Source organism: Nesoenas mayeri, assembly GCF_963082525.1.
Source record: "Nesoenas mayeri genome assembly, chromosome: 20".
NCBI lineage: Eukaryota > Metazoa > Chordata > Aves > Columbiformes > Columbidae > Nesoenas > Nesoenas mayeri.
The window spans coordinates 8,247,158-8,265,552 of NC_137569.1; the positions used below are offsets into that span (position 1 = coordinate 8,247,158).

At 44.8% G+C, this 18,395-nt stretch overlaps 1 protein-coding gene across 2 annotated transcripts in view; it reads right to left on the reverse strand.

Moving 5' to 3' along the window:
- The window catches only part of AUTS2 (activator of transcription and developmental regulator AUTS2), a gene marked incomplete at both ends in the record, with an annotated part of 710,546 nt that overhangs the window by 437,797 nt on the left and 254,354 nt on the right, over nt 1-18,395 (reverse strand). The gene's annotated exons all lie outside the window — the stretch shown is intronic.

Here is an 18,395-nt window from a genome sequence, read left to right on the forward strand (position 1 = left end):
CAATTTCAGAAAAGTATGGTTGATTTTGATCAGATGTTTTAGGCTGTGGTTTTATAAACAGATGGAAAACGCTTCAGCTGAAGCCCCCAAGAAGTCCTGTTGAGCTGAGAAGTTCCATGCAGATGTGTTGCTTTCGCAAGAGCGCAGATGGGAAGCCCGCGCTATCCCGCTCGCTTAGCCTGCGCTTTGTGCCTCCTGAAATCATCAGATTTTCCTTTTAATTATTACTAGTTACCTTACCCAGATGTGATCTGACCAACACAACGTTGGCCCACTCATGGGTCTCCAGAAAGAGCATACCTTCCATGCAACAACAGCACTAGGGTATGTCTCCTTAGATATTTCAAAAGTCTCTTTATGTGCATTAAAATCAATACAATAAGGTTAACTAAAAAGCTATTCCTACTCATTTTCAAGACAATTGCATCTCATGATGTGTGAGTAACTAATATGTTAGGTTTTTACTGACTGGAGTTTATAATGCTATCAAATGTTACCCCAAAAGAGAGGAAAGGGGAAGAGGAGGAGGGCAGAGATGACATAAGGAAAGCCTGCGCTGAAGAATTTACAAGCAAGAAGAACAAACATCCTCTTTGGGAATTACTCTAGGAACACAGCAAAGAATTATAGCACATAAACTAGGGTTACATAAACAGTCTAATAAAATCCTGGGACTGATTTATGGAGGAGAGACATCTTGTATGTACTTCCATGGAGAGCAGTTTCTGCTCAGAGGAGCAACCATGTTGTAATTAGTAAAAAGCAACTGAGCATCCTGTCTAAGAGGGGACAATAATAAAAGCCAAACATACAAATAAATAACCCAAAACAATGAAATCAGGCAAACTCTTCTTCATATAGGCAGATACATGGTTTCGACTTCCCTGAAAAATAACCACTGTAAATGAGCGCAAACACACATTTACCTATTTTTTAATGTAAAATTTCAGTTCCCTGGAAGCAGTGACTTCTGAAACAAAACACAGGGCAGAATTACACACGGCAAAGCCTGACGTGCCACAGATCCGTACGCCATAACGGATGGAGCGCAACTTATCCCAAGCACGTGGTTGGTTACCTGCTTTCCGTAAAACCCTTTATTCGGGTTTGCACCAAAAGTGGCTCGGGTACAAAGGCCAGAGGACAACAGGTCGGTGTACAAAGCCAACAGGAGAACAAGCCCAGCCTGCCAGCCCCTCGTGCCACTCTTCACGTCGCTCCGCTCAGCAGCCACTTCAGCCAAGTACCTTCTTGACACGAATTACCGCTCCCCTCTCCCCGGCCGGCCCCATCGCCAGGACGGCCGCCGGAGCGAGTCCTTTGTGCAATCTGTCCTGCAATTATGGTCAACAGCATCGCGGAGAGCGCGGGTGGGAGGACACGCAGCGGCAACGTGCGGAGTCCCTGCCGGTTTGCGTGACGAGATTCACGTCATCCCTTGCAATCAGGGCTCTTTTGCAGCAAATCTGTTTTAAATATAAGCCTTATTCATGCGCATAAAATACAACCAATGCCACAGCCTCTTGTGATAGCTCTTTTAGCTTGCAGTCACTATTTTCCTCGCCTCCGTGATATAGAAAGTCTGAAAAACTGGTAGTGATGTTTATTGTCATCATCGCGTTTTCGTTATCTCATGTAACTGACTGAAACATTGCCATTGGGTTCTGATACCCCAAGTAGGATAGGACTGACAAAATAAAGGCAGGTCAAGAACATGGGAAGGTTCGCTTCTCCAGTGTGGATTAAAGAAACCAGATATGTACTGGAGGAACCATGTTCCTTCCAGGTGGGCTTCCCGGAGGGGTCGGTGCTGCTGATTTAGGAATAGAAGGAAAAAACCCAGTTGAATTTGTGCACAGGTGTGACCAGCCCGTCACTTGGGCTCAGCACGGCCTCGCAGGACCCGCGTCCCACCGCCCGCTCCCTCCCCAACTCAGCGGCCTTGTACGAGCTTTCATGAAGCCTCATGGAGAATAGGGCTGGGAAATCGGTGAGGCTCGTTTAAAACAGATTCTCCCAGAGAAATTTCCAGAAGGAGAAGGCTTGAAACAGAACTAAAGAGTGCCATCTGCTGCAAAAAAACGGAGAAACCTCAAACCCTGCAGAGAGATGCCAGGGCAGCGGCGAGCGCTGGATGTGGCACCAAGCGCTGGGTGGGGGTAAAGGCGGCAGGAACGTCCGTGGAGAAAGGGCTGATGATTAACATGTGGGCTATCGGTTGCCCTTGTGCAATCTCTGCCGTTTGGACTCGTGTTTCCCTGTGGCGTGGGGCTGGGAGCCGGTCACAGCCCCGCTCGAGGACGCGGTGGAGTGTGACGCACCAGCTGCAGCGTCACAGCCAGGCCCCCGTGGCCCGGACCTGGACCCGGAGCGGCCTCTGGTCCTACCGGAGCAAAGCAAGGATGGAGAAAACAGTAAAAGTTCATCTCCTAACAGGAATATCCTCATATTGCCTTTTATTCCAACATATAACGTGATACTTCAGAGGACAGCTGCTTTAAGAGAGACTGAAAGAGCAACGTTTAAGCCTCAGAGGGTTTCCTCAGCATGCAAAGAAAAAACCTCTCAAGTAAAGCACAGCTTAGAGCCCATTTAGCTATTTGGGACAGCGAGGGAGCACGCTGGCTCAAGGCAGAAGGGCAGGTGTGAGGGTTAAGGACAGATTCCAGGCTCTGTCCCGACCTCCACCTCCAGGCAGCAGAGCCCGGCCCAGCCGTGTGTCCCCATGTGCCCACACAGCCCTGGGAAGTGCCACCAGCTCTGAGATCTCCCTCCTCCCCCGGGCACTGCACGGCCGGGCGACGTGAAAACACCCACTGACACCCCGAAAGAACTGCCCGCTTGTCCTGGCACAGCCCTGCCTGATTCTGCATTTCTTCAGGTGCTGTTTGTCCCTTGTTTTCACTGAGCTGCAGCGTGCGGCGCCCGGCCTGGTCAGCAGCCTGCAGATGGTGCTACCCACCAGCTTTTCCCCAGCTCCAAACCCGCCTTCCTTCAACCTGAGGAAAAAACGCCTCGCACAGCCTGAAAAACACACCCCGAACGGAGCTGCTCCCCTCCATCTGATGTTTTCTCAGCCCTTCTGTACACCATCATATAGCGCTGTGCTACCAGACTGCCTGGGATGCGCCAGTAATCATCCAGAGCAATTAAGCAAGTTGAGTAAAAGCAATTTCACGATGGTACAAGCAGCGGCTGCCTTGGTGGAGCTATAGGCCAAACCATAACGGTGCTTTGAGGTGCTTTCTCACCCAGGCAGAGATCCAGAGGAGACCGAGGGGTCCCCAACACCGCCGACCACCCCTCTCCATCCTCCTGCAGCTCGGGAACCTTGACCAGCACAAGCAAAAGTGCTCACAGGCACAGAGCTTTGCACATTGTGTCTAAACCCATTAGAGGCAGGATTTAATCCTCAGTACACCAGGTTTTATGTGCTTTTGTAACTTTGTAATATAGAACCGTTTTGCATTTGTTTCCTTTCCATAACTGAGACCTTTTTTTTAATGAATCTGGCTCCTAACCCAAAATGTGTTATAGGTAAAACAGGTGCCGAGAAACCCACAACCATCAACAAAATATCCCCCAGGGTTAAAATGTCAAACCCGTCACCAGGTGACATGCTCTGACGTTCACAAATAAAAAGAAAAAAGCATGATTCTACTCTAAGAGAAGTAAATTCTTCAAACTTCCAGCACTTCAACTTTATATTTATGTGAAAATCCGCCAACATTTTATTTAAAGTAACTTTCCCTGCAGTATATAGCCAAAATGTAGGTTCCGCAAGCACAGCCGAAATACCTACACAGCGGCAGCCAACACAGTGCATTCTCCAGAAGGAAAGAAAATCACTATATTCAGAAATCCTCTTAAAACCACTGCCAGCTGAAGGAGCTGAGCTGCCTGAATAAACTGGGCTGCTTTTATGGCTTTATCCTGCAAGATGCCAAGTATTCCCGCTCCAGTTCAGCGGGATCCTTCAGGACAAGCTTAAGTTTAAATACAGAGAGAGTTTTGTTGAAGTTCACGGTGCTGCCCAGGGGCTTAAGATTAAACACATACTTAAGCACTTCGCTAGACCTGGACCAGCGCTTACAAAGATCAAGCTCTTAAATTTTAGAGCCTGAGTGTACATTTAACTGTTTATGTTGAGACTGTCAGACTTTTGGCTTCTGATTAACTGCAAGAAAAATATTACATCAGATGTAAGACACTGAATAGTTTAGAAAACCTAAAGATAGGACGCACTGGAAGCAGAGACCTGTACGGTAAACAGAAATTTAATTTAAAAAGACTTTAAAAAGAATTCCTATGGAAATTTCAGAAATAAACCCAAGTTCTGAGTCTTCCTGCCCACATTAATGCGCTAATCTATCATCTGTAGGCTTGGAACACCACAAGCTCCTTGTGCCAAGAGGACAGTTTCATACTTGCTTCCTTCATCTCTTCCTTCCACCCTCCTCCTCCTTCCCCTGCATCAAGATGGGTTCATTGCTTTTCTTTGACCACCTCTTTTAAAAGCTTTAAGGAAGCAACAGTCGTGTAAAAGAAGTTTACATGATACTTTGTATAGTAGGGCTTAAATCTGAGAGGAGTTCTTATGCGATGCTGAAGGAAGAACACTAAATGGCTCCTTGAACTGGCACTGGTTTCCTCGCCTCCTTTAGAAACCTTTACCCTTGATTAATTCCTCCTAACTTCCAATCTACCAAAAAAGTAAGAAAATGCTGTTTAGTAACATTTTTATTTCATTATCACAGCGAACTGTATTAATATTGATTTATAAATTTTAAAAGGGAACGTAAGATTTGAGACAGCAAAACCTGTAAGTACATTGTTAACAGTAAACAGAAGACATGTCCTAATCATAAAGAGAAAAACGTCCAGCTTACCTAATATGAACAACCAGAGTCTCAATACCCAAAGTATTTTGGGGCTGGGGTTGACATTCTCAGCATCTTTTTAGATTGAATACATGGAATAATAAAAAATCCCAGGAAACAATATCATTTTATGGGGTTTATAGGTTTTTCAATAACTATTTTTTTCACTAATTTGGCATTGGACTTGTCCGTGCAGGACACGGGACGGGAATCCCAGCCACTCCATCTATTGACCATCAATTTCATAGAAAGTATTTACACCGAACAAAACCTGCTACATTAATCCTTTCACCACTGGAAGTGACAAATATACAGAAGGCTCAGACACTTCCCAGTCTCTTTTCCTCTCAAACGCTGGTCTCCAATGCACAAGGCTGGGCAGCAGCGAGGGGACGGCAGGTAACAGGAGTGTTCTGTCTGCAGCTCAGTCAACCCAGCGCATTCCATAACCCCAGTTGTCTCTGGGAGCCAAGCACACGCAATTCCCAAGCATTAACATGCTGTCTGCAATGCCAGTTACTAGCAAGGGTCAGACCTGCACGTCGGCTTCGGCAAGTGCACTTTGCACCTCAACACACAGGAGTATTCGCACATACAAAAGAGAGTGTTTTGTTGAGAAACAGCTCCCGAGTCGGCCACTCTATGGTAAAGAAAAGATTTTTAAGGCTGTATTGGAAAACAAGCAGGATAGCAGTAATCTGTGCAAAAGGCTAAAGCAAGGACATCCCTGAAAACGCTGTCATTCCACCCCCGTGACTTTGCCTCACAGGAGAAGGTCTGTAATTATCTAAGCATGTAGAAACACTTTATTTAAATACAAGTGTCCTGAGGCTTCATTCTAAATAAACTAGACAAAATGAACTGGCCTAAGTTAAAAAAAAAGCCGGGGGGGGGGGGAGAGAGTGAGAAAGAGAATTGAAGGTATGTGAGCAAATGTTTCTCAGGCTCTTTATGGCTGATTGAGCTAATTTACTGTGGAATGGGCAGCAGACTATCTTTAGATAAATGCTAATGAGGAGGTTAGTGCTTTCTTCAGTCTGGCTGCTACTATTATGCTGAAAGGGAAGGTCAACAGCTAATAAACCCAGTTAACAAGCCATTCTGAACTTCACTTTAGCTTAACACTCTTCAAAGTTGCAGTCATTAAATCCATAGGCTATTAGGAGCTGCCCTCCTGTTTTCACTATGAGCGAAGGCAAACTTTCAATGTAGTCATTAATTGAATTAACAGGCTCTAATCCAATTTGATGTAGTGTAAATTGAAATGCGCGGAAGAGCAAAGATGTGTGTAGAGGAGTTTCCCCTTTCCGGGCTGCTTTGTGTCAAACTACTTCTGTTATAATTTCTCCATGCCTCCCATGAAGAGTGCTCTCATGTACATAACCCTTAGCATTAGCTGCTCTTTGATATGAATCTAGTTTGCTATCAGGAGACAGAGGCTGGCAAGACAAAAACATGTCTTACAGCTTATTAAGCTCCTTAGCTTTAGTCAGACAAACTGGTAAGGAAGGATCTAAAAATATATCGCCACCATTACATTGTGTTACACTTGTTTGAAGCATAAAAATATCACAGAGGCTTAGCAGACAGGGAACCCTGGGCAGGGAGATGGGAAGAGGAGGCGGCGAGGTGGTAGACAAGCAGAAACAGAGGAGCCTGAGTGTCTTGTTTGCCAGCAAGTGGAACAGCTGCCCTGTCAGTAGAGTGCATTTGAACCTATGGCATGCACACCGGCCTTTGGCCACCAGGAAACAGTCATGCAATCATCAAACGTTTCTGTATAAAGCCTGTTTTTAAACGGGCAAGAAGCGTATGACTTTGTAAAATCACATGCTTTAGTCTTTGAAAGTGTAACACTGTGCGAGGGAGCCCCATGTGCTCGGCCACCCGCCTCGGCTCAAAGTGTGACCATCCCAAACAAATAGCGCAAAACCAGAGGTTTCAATCCTGAGTGCGAGGTGCAGGTGGGGAGATAAAGCACACCTTGAACACATCACGGCACTGCCTGGTGTGGAACAGGACGGCACTGTCCCGAACCAGACACTGGACCTCACCCGGGGGCTGGACACCAGCAGATCAATGGATTTCTCCAGTTTAGCCAAGAAAGGTAGAGGGAGCTGCAAGAAAGTTTCCATGCCAAACACCATGCATTAATTTGCTATAGGGACTCTTAAACCACTCAAAATCCAGTACACTCTGCCCATCTTAACATCTAACAACTTACTTGCCCATGAGGGTGAATAAACCACCACTGCTGCAAATCTAACGGGAATTTAATCTTCGAGGACAAGAAGTTCCTCAGGGACTCAAAAATCCCTAGGTTACCCGTTAATCCAAATAAAACACAAAAGCAAGGAAGCTAAGACAGTTATCTACATTCAAACTACTGGCAAGATGGGGACAGAGCTTTTCTAAGCCTCCAGAGACCATTTATAATATTTCTTTAATATTGACCTGCATAATTGTCCTTCTCGCACACAACCAGGGAAGAAATCTAAGCTTTCATTATCGCAGACATGAAGATATAAAACCACATTCAAGATGCAATAGGACATCTGGAGAGGAAAATGCATGTATATCCAAATCATTGTGTTCTTTCAGAAAGAGAAAAATACAATAGAGCTTTAGAAATAACTAAATATAGTAATTTTAGTTCAACTGTAATTAAGAAAAAAGCATTACTTCCCCCTCATCCTTTTAAGAGTCATTGTTCAATGTCACAGCGATATTCAATTATTCCATATGAAGAGTATTTACTTTCTTTTCTGCATTATTATTATATTATCCGCTATTTGTATTACTACAGAATGAGTAGTACTACAGGCCCCCAGCTGAGACTGACAGCCCCCCTCTGCTCGCCACTGTGAAGACATATGGCACAAAAGCATCACGAACAGCTTTGTATTAGCACAGATAAGAGCGTCTGAAAGAAAGGGATGATTGGTATTTGTATTTCATGGGTGGAGAAATGAAGGCAAACTGAGGAAAAAGAAAAAACACCCAAGAACTTTATAATTATTTCACACAAGGTTGGTTCTGTCTATTGTCTGCAGGCGGGTTTGTGTGGTTTTCATGGACAGGTTTACAATGCCCAAGGAGGAATTTTAAGCACATATCAGACCAAAAGTAGATTTTGACTTCCAGCCTACAGCACAAAGAAAGCCCAGAGCCCACATGGGTACTGGGGGCTCAGCACCAACCGTTTTACTCTTGGTTCAGATCCATGACTTTGGTGCTGCAAATCCCCCTCTTGTCAATAAAACAAAAGAAATATCAAAAAGCAGAGAGTAAAACCCCAGGTCCTCACAGTGTATCAACTGCACCATGTGCTTTTATTTTCAGGCTATAGCAACATTTCACCTGTCACCGCCAAGAGAAGTCCAACATGTACCTTTAAAATGTGAATACTCCGTCACGTATCATAAGTCATCTTTTCCACAGACACTTTTATCAGTAAGAACGCAACAATAACAAGTACTAAATGCTAAAGTGACAACGGGGGCAGGAACAGACACTAAGAAAGCACGTCAATTTGAAAATTTAACAAAAACTTGCAGGAAAAATGAAAAAATCTCTGCAGCCTTTGCCCAGTTGCAACACACAAGGACATCAAATCCGAGAGGAACCAGAACGTCTGTCCTACTGTACACCCACACCTGCTAGGAAGCAAAAGCCCTTCAAAGTCACCATGGCCACATGATGGCCAGGGAGCATCCAGCTCATCACAGCAAAACCTTCCAGCCTCCCCGGTGCCTCAGCAAAGAGGGCAGGGGCCAAGGCCAGGCCCGGGAGCCAAGGCCAGGCCCAGGAGCCAAGGCCAGGCCCAGGAGCCAAGGCCAGGCCGAGCCCACTGGCCTCAAGGAGATCAGCAGCACCAAAACCGCATTTTGCTCACAAAAACTCAGCTCCCAGCTATATCTGGAAATGATACCAAGAGTTTAGTGTCTGTTTGTGTGCGGGTTTGCTTACACGCTGCCTTCACCACATCCAGTTTATGGGAAGTCCATAGAGCTCTTAAGCAGCAGAAAGAAACCAAGTAGCAGGTGCTTTCAGTACATTTGATGCAGATGCATTTTATGAAGGATTTGGGTTTTGGAATCTGGTTCTGTCTTATTTGAAAAATTGCAGTCTTAGTACAGGGTTGCTAGCGCAGGAATCATTGTAATCGATGGCCACCAAATAATATCCCAGTACATCAGGAGACCGTAACATGACTAGTGGTGAACATCGCTTTCCTATTTTTCCATCATCGCTGTTGTTGTTGCAAAACATGCAGCTACTAAATTTGTAGGGGAGAAGGAGAAGGAGAAAACAGAGTGATGTCAGAACTAACTTTGTGAATAGCTGCACATCTCACTGGGGGATAAGGCTGTGACTCCCCCGGATGCACAAAAACCAACATTCAACCCATAACTATCAGTGAGGGAGTTTTAATTCCCCCACAGAGTTGTCAGGTGTTGGTCTCAGAAAAAATAGTATCAATATCAATACAAAACAAAAGGATGACAGAAGCCCTGTTAAGCGTAAGCTGCTGCCAAGTACAAAAGCTCACACTGGGAAAACAGGGATAATTAATGGATGTTTTTGAAATTTGTGTATTTGAGCAATTTTCAACTAAAAATCTTAAAATACATTTCAAATGTAGTATAATACAATCTCAGGGGGAAAAAAGAAGTGTTACTGCAACACTGTTCCATGTGTATGGAAGTGAAAAGAAAAATGAAATGAATAAAACCATGGAACAATACTCCAAAAGTGAACTGTTTTGTTTTGGAGAGAAGGGTGCCATGATCTAGTCAATGGACTGAAGCTGGACCAAGGGTTGGACTTGATCATCTCTCAGGTCTTTTCCAACCCAGTCCATTCTGTGATTCTGTGTAAAAAAACCCCGTGGCTGCACGCAAAGTGAGAAAGACGTCAGACTATAAATAGGATGCTGATTTTTAACTGTGAGGGTAATTAACCACTAGCACAACCTCCCAAGGACGGCAGTGGTTTCTCAATTACTGGCAATTTGAAAGTGAAGACCAGATTTATTTATTTTAAAGATATGCTCCAAAAAGAATTAATTATATCAACTCCTGCTGCCTGAGTTATACAGTCAAAATGATCCAAATGGTCTCTTTGGGCATCCTGGCCTCTGATCAGACCAGATGTAATCCAGAGGAAATACAAGCACAATTGTAGCAGTGCTGGCAACAGGACATCACCACTGCTCTCAACAGGGTCAACATCCCAACTCAGGATCGACACAGTGAAAATAGTACTTGGATGACAATATATCAGTTCAGGGCGCAGTCCATATAGATTTACCTTTACAGTAACAGAGAACAGAAATTAGATAGGGCAGCACCAACTTAATGTATTTCTTTTGTAAAAGTTATGGGCATAAAATAACTTTTAGCATATAAGATGTATGAGGCTCTTCATCCATTTGGGGGCTGGTTTTCTACCACATTCTGGTTTTTGCTTGGTTTCCTATTCCAAAACGTAGCTATAGGTCGTGTCCCACCACCCAGAATGTTTTTAACTTGTAGACCCAACTTCACTTATAGTGGAAAACAGGGAATTATCAAAGAACTTCCATCTTCTGGGAAATATTCAGCAAATCCCCAGGCTGGGGTTGTAAGCCCAGGCTGCAGAGCCCATGGAGAGGGAGGGAGACAAAAACAAAATGGGCCCAGAATGATTCTGCCATGGAGGGAGATGGAGGGGAAACAGGAGCAATAATACCACCCCGTGACTCTCCCATCCCGTGGGCGGCAGCAGCAGCCACCCAGCTTCCACACCGATGGCGAGTGGGTACAACAGCCATGTTTGGTTGGGTTTTATTAAATAATAATAATAATACCTACTTTATTAATAGTGTTCAAACAGCAGCAGGACAGACAGGAGCATTTCCTTGCTGGATGCAGCTGACATGCCCAGTCTAGACAAACTGCAGCCTGCAAAATCAGTTAAAACCCAAAGCATCTGAAACTTTTTCTATTCAAAACAATTCTCCCCAGCGCATCTGGTGCTTTTACAGGCTCTGTAACGGCCCAGTGATTGATGTCTTTACAGCACCTCCCCGCCAAGCCAGGCGACAGCTGAAAAGCTCTAGAACAACATGCCAAAGCATTCTGTTTGCAGTTTCATTGTAATTTGATGTAATAAGTGTTGATCTCAATTCACTAAACATTTGTGTCAATTTGCCACCCGGTTTGGTTTAGTTTTAAGGCATTTCGGTTGCATTAAAAGAACAGCATTAAACTGTAAATTAATTAGTTGTTTTACAAGCTTAAGGTACATTATTATCCTTCCAGCTATCTTCAGAACTGCATCTTCACATTCCTTCAGTGATGTGTGAGCAACAATTTTCATCATTAAAATGAAACTTTCAAGAGCTGTAGCAGGAAAGACCACTGGTGCCGGGAGGTGGTGGAACATTCCTAAGTGCATTATGAACTGTATTTATAGGAGCTGTCTAGCCATTTAATGGGTTCTTGAATGATTTGCTTAGGTGTTTACTTTTACTAAAAGCAGTTTATAACCTCTGCTCTCGTCTCTGAAGTTCCTCTTAAATCATTCTGTAAATACATCACAGGGCAATGAGAGGAAAGGACTTGAGTTTTCCACCTTGGGCTTTCTTTTCTGCTTACCCTTCGGGATCTGTAGTGTCTCTGTTGTCATAGAAATAGGGCATGGCTGACCTCAATATGGTGCGGCGTAATACCCAGATGGATTCAGCTCCGCGCCGTAATCCCCGACAGAGACACTTTCACTGTGTTCATTATTTCCTGGGGATTCCAACAAGGAAACCCCTCCTGGCACGCGATGGCATCCCAGCAATGCCAAACCCCCAGGCTGCCCGTACAGATCGCTCTCCGCTCCCGCCGAAGGCAACAAAAACACACTTTACATCAAGCACCTCCTCCGACGCACACCTATCTCTTGCAATGTATGTGCACAATCCATGTTTCAGAAGTTTGGACTGCACAGAAAATCATTAAGCAAAGTCAAAGAGCGGCTATTTGTTCCCACTGACGTGTTCTGGATATGACACCCAGACTTCTCGTACCAGCAAAATGAGGTCGGGCTGCTCCTTCTCCCCTCTCCCCGCACCTTTGCAGCAAGAATCCGCAACGGCTCTGCTGCCTCTGTAATCCATCACCTCCAGGCCCTTTCATACATCAATGTTTGACTGCTTTCTATGTAAAACAGGTCATTAAGTTAATCAGAAATTGACGACTACTACAAACACCTTTTGAATAAGGTCAAATTAAGATAAAAGTCCTTGCTCTTTTCGTCTCTCAGCAACAAAGACTATAACCAGGCTGCTAAACCTGCCATTAATGTCAGTGTGCAGATTAAATGTCATTAAAGGCAATTTGTCACTTACATACACACTTATCTCAATCTAATAATTAGCAAAAGGTCAGGCAGATAAACCTGTATGTTTCAATCCACAATAAATTTCAGCTGCAGGAAATGACAAAATACAAGTTTAACCATATATCCATGTATTTGTGTTTGAAATACAGATGTGTAATTAAATCCAGCAAAACAGAATAATCTGTTTTAAAGACCCAACGGGTATCAAGCCTTACTCTGAGACTCTCCTTAAGCTGCGAGGAAGCCAAGTGCATAATCCTGGCTCAAAGTGACGCACCCAAAGGAGCGAGCGGAGCAGAACTCGCTCCACGGTGTGAAAAGCCCCGTGAAATAGGTCAGGAGGCACCGGGCAGCTGCAGCCCCGGGATCACAGCGGTCACTCGCTGGCCGGCTGCTGGACGGTCTCAGCCAAGACCTGAAGCACGGATGAATAAACCACGGAGACTGAATTAACCTCTGACCTTACTAGTGACTCCTTAGCTTCAAGTGTCCAGCAGGCAGCCGTGTCAGGAGGGTAACGAGGCCTGAGGGAGAAAGCAGCTGGCGATAAAGCAAAACCTTTAATTCTTTAGCGTCTCCACATCTCTCGCAAGGCTCACATGTGCTTTAGAAGATGCCAAACTGCAGCTCTGTTTACACAAGGAAGAGACTGAGATGCCCCATGATTGGGCCTCCTTGTCCTCCGAGTTTTCACAAGGAAGATTTCACAAGCCAAAATTTCCTGATGAAATTCAAGCTCTGCACAAACTGCAGGAAATGGAATTGCTGCAGCTTGATTTTGGAAATCGTGGAATATCTCCTTTAAATGATGCTGCGGTAATGTGGTGGGGTTTGTCTGCTTTAAGGAGAAGCAGAAGAGCAGGGCAGAGCGCTCGCAGTGGATTCTGAACCATCGGTCACACCAAAGGCGACAGCAAAACCCGCTCCCGTGGGTCACCCACCCGTGTGCTCCTGCAAACGGCGCCAGCAGAATGCCTTCCTATGGAAGGTGACCAGTTCCAGTGTGTATGATGTGGGGTATGGGATCATGGGAGGTGACCAGTTCCAGTGTGTATAACGTGGGGTATGGGATCATGGGAGGTGACCAGTTCCAGTGTGTATGATGTGGGGTATGGGATCATGGGAGGTGACCAGTTCCAGTGTGTATAACGTGGGGTATGGGATCATGGGAGGTGACCAGTTCCAGTGTGTATGATGTGGGGTATGGGATCATGGAAGGTGACCAGTTCCAGTGTGTATAACATGGGGTATGGGATCATGGGAGGTGACCAGTTCCAGTGTGTATAATGTGGGGTATGGGATCATTCTTTTGTGGAATAGTATAAAGCTTCAAATCTATCAACACACAAAAAAACACCCACTAACACAAAATCACAAGCTACCCAAAAACCTCCAAAAATAATGCTACACGTCTTTGTCTCCAGAACGAGAGAGCTAAGTCCTCATTGCCATTTGGATCCTTTTCATGCTTTTCCACCCAGATGTACAACTTCCTAAGCTCAAACCCCCTCACAGTCCACACTTCCCTTCAATATTTCAGACTTTCCTCACTCTAATGACCATTAACAGGACATTTTCAGTTCCCTCCTGGAGGATACAGCTGTGATATGGATATTAATAACTGAATAACATACGTAGATTTAGAGCAGTAAGGAACAAGGGCTTTTTAAAGCTGTTTCAAATGATTCCGTTCACATTTTGTTTGGGGTTTTTTTGCATATTGGCAGCACTTAACCCATCTTCGGTGTCTAAACAGCTACTTCATCCGGCAGTGCAATGGCAAATTGTCATAATTCAGCCTTTGCTTCTGTTCTAACACAGCAGGGGACACTTAGTTAACTACACAGCCATGTTGTGTTGTTTTAATAGTTTATAGCAAAGAAAGATGGTTCCAAGGAGTCAGACAATTTACCCAGCTTTTTGTCACAACGATACTCCCTGATTAATGGAAAGTATATGTGTGAAGCAAGTTTATATTACAGCAAGTCAGGATTTTTTATGACAGTTGGGAGAAATTTTCTGATACCTTATTTAAAAAAAATAATAAAATAAAATCACAGCAAGCATCAGGCTTAAAAGCAATGGCAAATTCTGCTCAGCACAGGCTTCTAAAGTGGGATTTCTTGTTGTTAAAAGGTTTACTTAGGGATGGGACACAGCCTTAAAGAAGAGCCCAACCTGCTGTTTACGTGAGTTGAAAACTGTGCTTATCCATTATTCATGTACTGTACCATACATTCCCAAAGGGTAAACAATTAAACAATACAAAGGATGGTAGGGGAAGGAAACAACATCTTCACATTACAAAATAGGACTCTGGGGGAGAAAGAGTAGGCAGGAAGAGTATAGACCTGGGGAAGAGCTGAGAATATAGAGAATATACCCAGGTCTGCCTGCTGGCTACCGGGCAGATGGAACAGATCCAACAAACTGCGTTCACAGGTGGGTTCTCATCTAACGTCTTCGTCATGTCAGCTACCCAGAGGGGTTGTATTTATAGTGCTCCACAGCTAAATATCCCCAAATACTTCTAAGTAGAAAAAAAAGCATTTTTAAAAGAATTAACAACAAACACAGCTGCTTGGACACTGCCTAGTCCCTTTAACATAAAGCTTTGTCCGTGTTGTGGAAGGTAAACCCATCTGTCACAGCCTCTCGTCACTTGTCACAGAGGTTTCTCTTGGCTCCTCGTCTTCTCGAGAGCTGCAGGAGGCAGCCTTGCTTTTCAAGAGAAGCCAGGGATTTTTGGATGTCTCAGGTTTTTGGTACATCTTATTAGAGGATGGAGCTCAGCGTCAATGCTTTAAATCGATGCAAACACCTAAAGGAGACTTTACTCCAAGTCCTTAGCAGGTTGGAAGCTCATCTAAAATGTCTATTTCCTGCTTTTTTCATTATGCAAGTGCATTGGCTTTTCCCACGTGCACAAAACTAATCTGCTGGAGACTGATTTGAGGGAGCACCTTCTGGTGTTTGGTTTTCAAGATCATAGATGGGCTGTACATTCTAGCACTCTCAGTGTCCTATGATACTTGTCTTGGCGGGGAATCAGAATAATTTTGGTTGGAAGAGACCCTCCGAATCATCGAGTCCAACCATAACCTAACCCAGCTTTGGCACTAAACCATGTCCCTAAGAACCTTGTCTAAACGCCCTTTAAACACCTCCATGTACGCACGTACCAATATCCCCTCTGTCCCCAACCATATGTCTTCCAGACATTCTCACGTTCTCTGCTAATATAAAGAAAAACCACAACACGCATTGCCTAGAGGCTTACACGTTGACTTAGCAAGACTTGGCAAAGATTAACCCTTCAGTCTGAGCTCCTAAGCAGGCACCACAAAGCCAGCAAGGAGTTTTTTCACTGCTGTGAATGGAGGTGGATCAAGGGTCATTTAATGAATGAGATGTTCAATTCAAATGCAAGAAGGCACCGTACTGAATGTGACCACTGGCATTACAGTTTGCTCACCACAGGTTTATATCCACAAGGTATGACATTTTTCGCCCCTCTAAACCAAACTCCTTTCCCGACGGTCCCGGCGCCTTTGGAAGGACAGAACCCTGCGTGAACGACGTGCCGCCCTGCAGCGGTGGTCAGGCCCGCTATGTTTAAAGGTTACAGTGATTAAGCACTGTGATTAATTTAGTCTCAGCAGAATCAATTCCACTCAACTACAAATCTAATTTCCATACTGGCGAGGACTCTGCTGTTCCCCGGTCGGTGTGCGTTTGGATGGAGATTCGTTTTTCTCCAAGATGTGCGTTTTGAGGGATCACACTGCAATTATCAGATGTTTTGACAAAGCTAATGGGACAGTTCTATCTGCGTGTCTTTGCTTCCCTGGCTTCCTGTCATCTGCCCTTCCATAAAATGATAGCCAACTCCCAAACCTCCTGAACATCAAGTCTATATCAAAGGTTCCTACATAGGAACATGTTCGGCATAGCTACCCCACCGTCATCGTTCTGTGGTGGGGAAACCAGCTCCCATAATGTGCATTTCTTTCAAAATGCTGCATTTTCCTTCAGTTAAATATAATCCCTCTGAAGAGATCTAGTCCTGAACAATGAGAAAGGTAAATCAGGCTAAAAAACAAGTGGTGGAGGTTACAAAGGTGTGTAAGCAGCAAATGCAGCACCAGGGTAGGTAAGTGGGTCTACACAAGCAGGGTTACGATAGCCACAGAGACAGAGATACACACAGTCAGTTCTCAATAAAAACAAACCATGGGGCCCTACATAGCGGTATGTATTGCAAATTATATCACAGTAATAATCAAATCTGAAAAAAATCACAGCCTAAGTTAGGGAAGGCAGGACTCAGCACCACTCCAACAAACCTTTACACTGAAAGAACTGCAGCTCTCTGCACCTGCAGGGACCCACAGTCTTGAGAGAAACCCCTCTGAGGGGACAATGCAAAGAAATGACTTTAACAGCTATATTCTGGTCAGCAATGTATGACTGGAAGTCAGTGGAACACCTACACCTGCTAATTTCTAGTTTGTTCTTTTTGAATAGTGATTTCCAAAATGTATGAGGAACTTAATTCCTTCAGAGCAGCACAGGAACGGCAGCCAAAGGAAACCACATGAGCTTTTCCTCGGAACAGACCACGGGGAGAAAATGATTACTTCCTAAACCCAAAATGGATTTTCTCCACAATGATTTATAAGCATTAGGATACCTGCAGCCAGCGTAACCTGAACCACTGCGAATCGCACCTGCTGAGACATCTTTACTGTTACCTCCTTCACCTTACACTAGAAATACCTTAAATTATAAATACATCACAGAAATCTGATCTGCAACGCCCCCGGCACATCCTCACCCCCATCAGGTACTTCTCCTTTCAGCCCGAGCGCTCCGGCGCTGCGTTTTGTCAATACGGGCCTAGTACAGCTTCAAATATTTAGCTTAACTTGATCTCCCAAACCGCAGAAGAGAAAAGCCAGAGTCTCCTAATGCCATTTGCTGAACAAACAATCGATCCCAGCAGAGGAGGGCGGCAGGGTCCCCCTGCCCCCGGCCGTGTCCCCGAGCCGTGACAGATGCCAGCAGTGACAGCTTTGTTGGGCACGGCGGCAGTTGGCAGGCGCAGCCGCGGCGGCGATGACAGCTCCTCTGATTCCTTCATCAACCGATGTGACTGAGTGACCTTTTCCAGTCTCAGCAGCTGCCTCCCTTCTTTATTCAATCATGGCAGAAAATAAGCCCCTTTGGGTACATCTTGCCCTTTCCGTAATTTTAAACGACCGCGACTGTCATTAGGCCTGTTCGCTAACTACGGCGGGGAGTGGTGGCGAACTCTCCGGCAAGAGGCGCAAAGGGGAGCGCGAGGATGCGGCTTGTGCCTGTGCCAGAGGCAGAAACGCGTGTTCTCCTTTCAAAGACTTCAAAATACTCGAGAATTCCTCGTCAAGATCAACACTTGCTTACACACACAGGGGTTTTCACGATGGCTGCAAGAGACCCCAGCTCATCGTTCAAGTTAACGTACCCACTTACTTTGGCAAGGAGAAGGAACTGTGACAACATGAAAAACTGAATGTATTCATGCAGCATTGTTCTTCACAGTTGGAAAGGAGAAATGCCCTTAATTAATAGCAGTGATGAAGTAAGGGTTTGTCGAGTACCTTTGCCATGAGCCTGTTTTGCATCGCTGCTCATTTACCGTGCTCGCCGTGGCTGCACGAGAGGTGAGACTGCGATTGCCCTCACTGCGCCCCCGCGATTAGACGTGGCAAATAATGCAAAAGAGAAAAAATACAAGAGTTCCACGCAATGAGCAACCTGTTTGAAATGGAAATGAGTCTGCTTGGGCTCAGCATTTGTCTGCTTTGTTTTTGCTTTATGCATATATTTGAGCAATTGAGTTTTACGAGCACAAACGTTCAAGGAAAGTGAATTTCAAAGTTGCATGCAGTATTAACAGAATCGTTATTGAAATCCTCAACAGAATCACTTTTGCTGGGAAATCACATCTACACAGCTCATCACAATACAGATTTATTTTTGACACAAGGACTGCCCGTCTTTAGCTATTACACTGGCGTCCATCATTGCAGTATGAGACCCTTCCACCTAAAATAAACTGTAACAATACGCTTCCGCAGGGGCTGTCTCCTGTCCTGG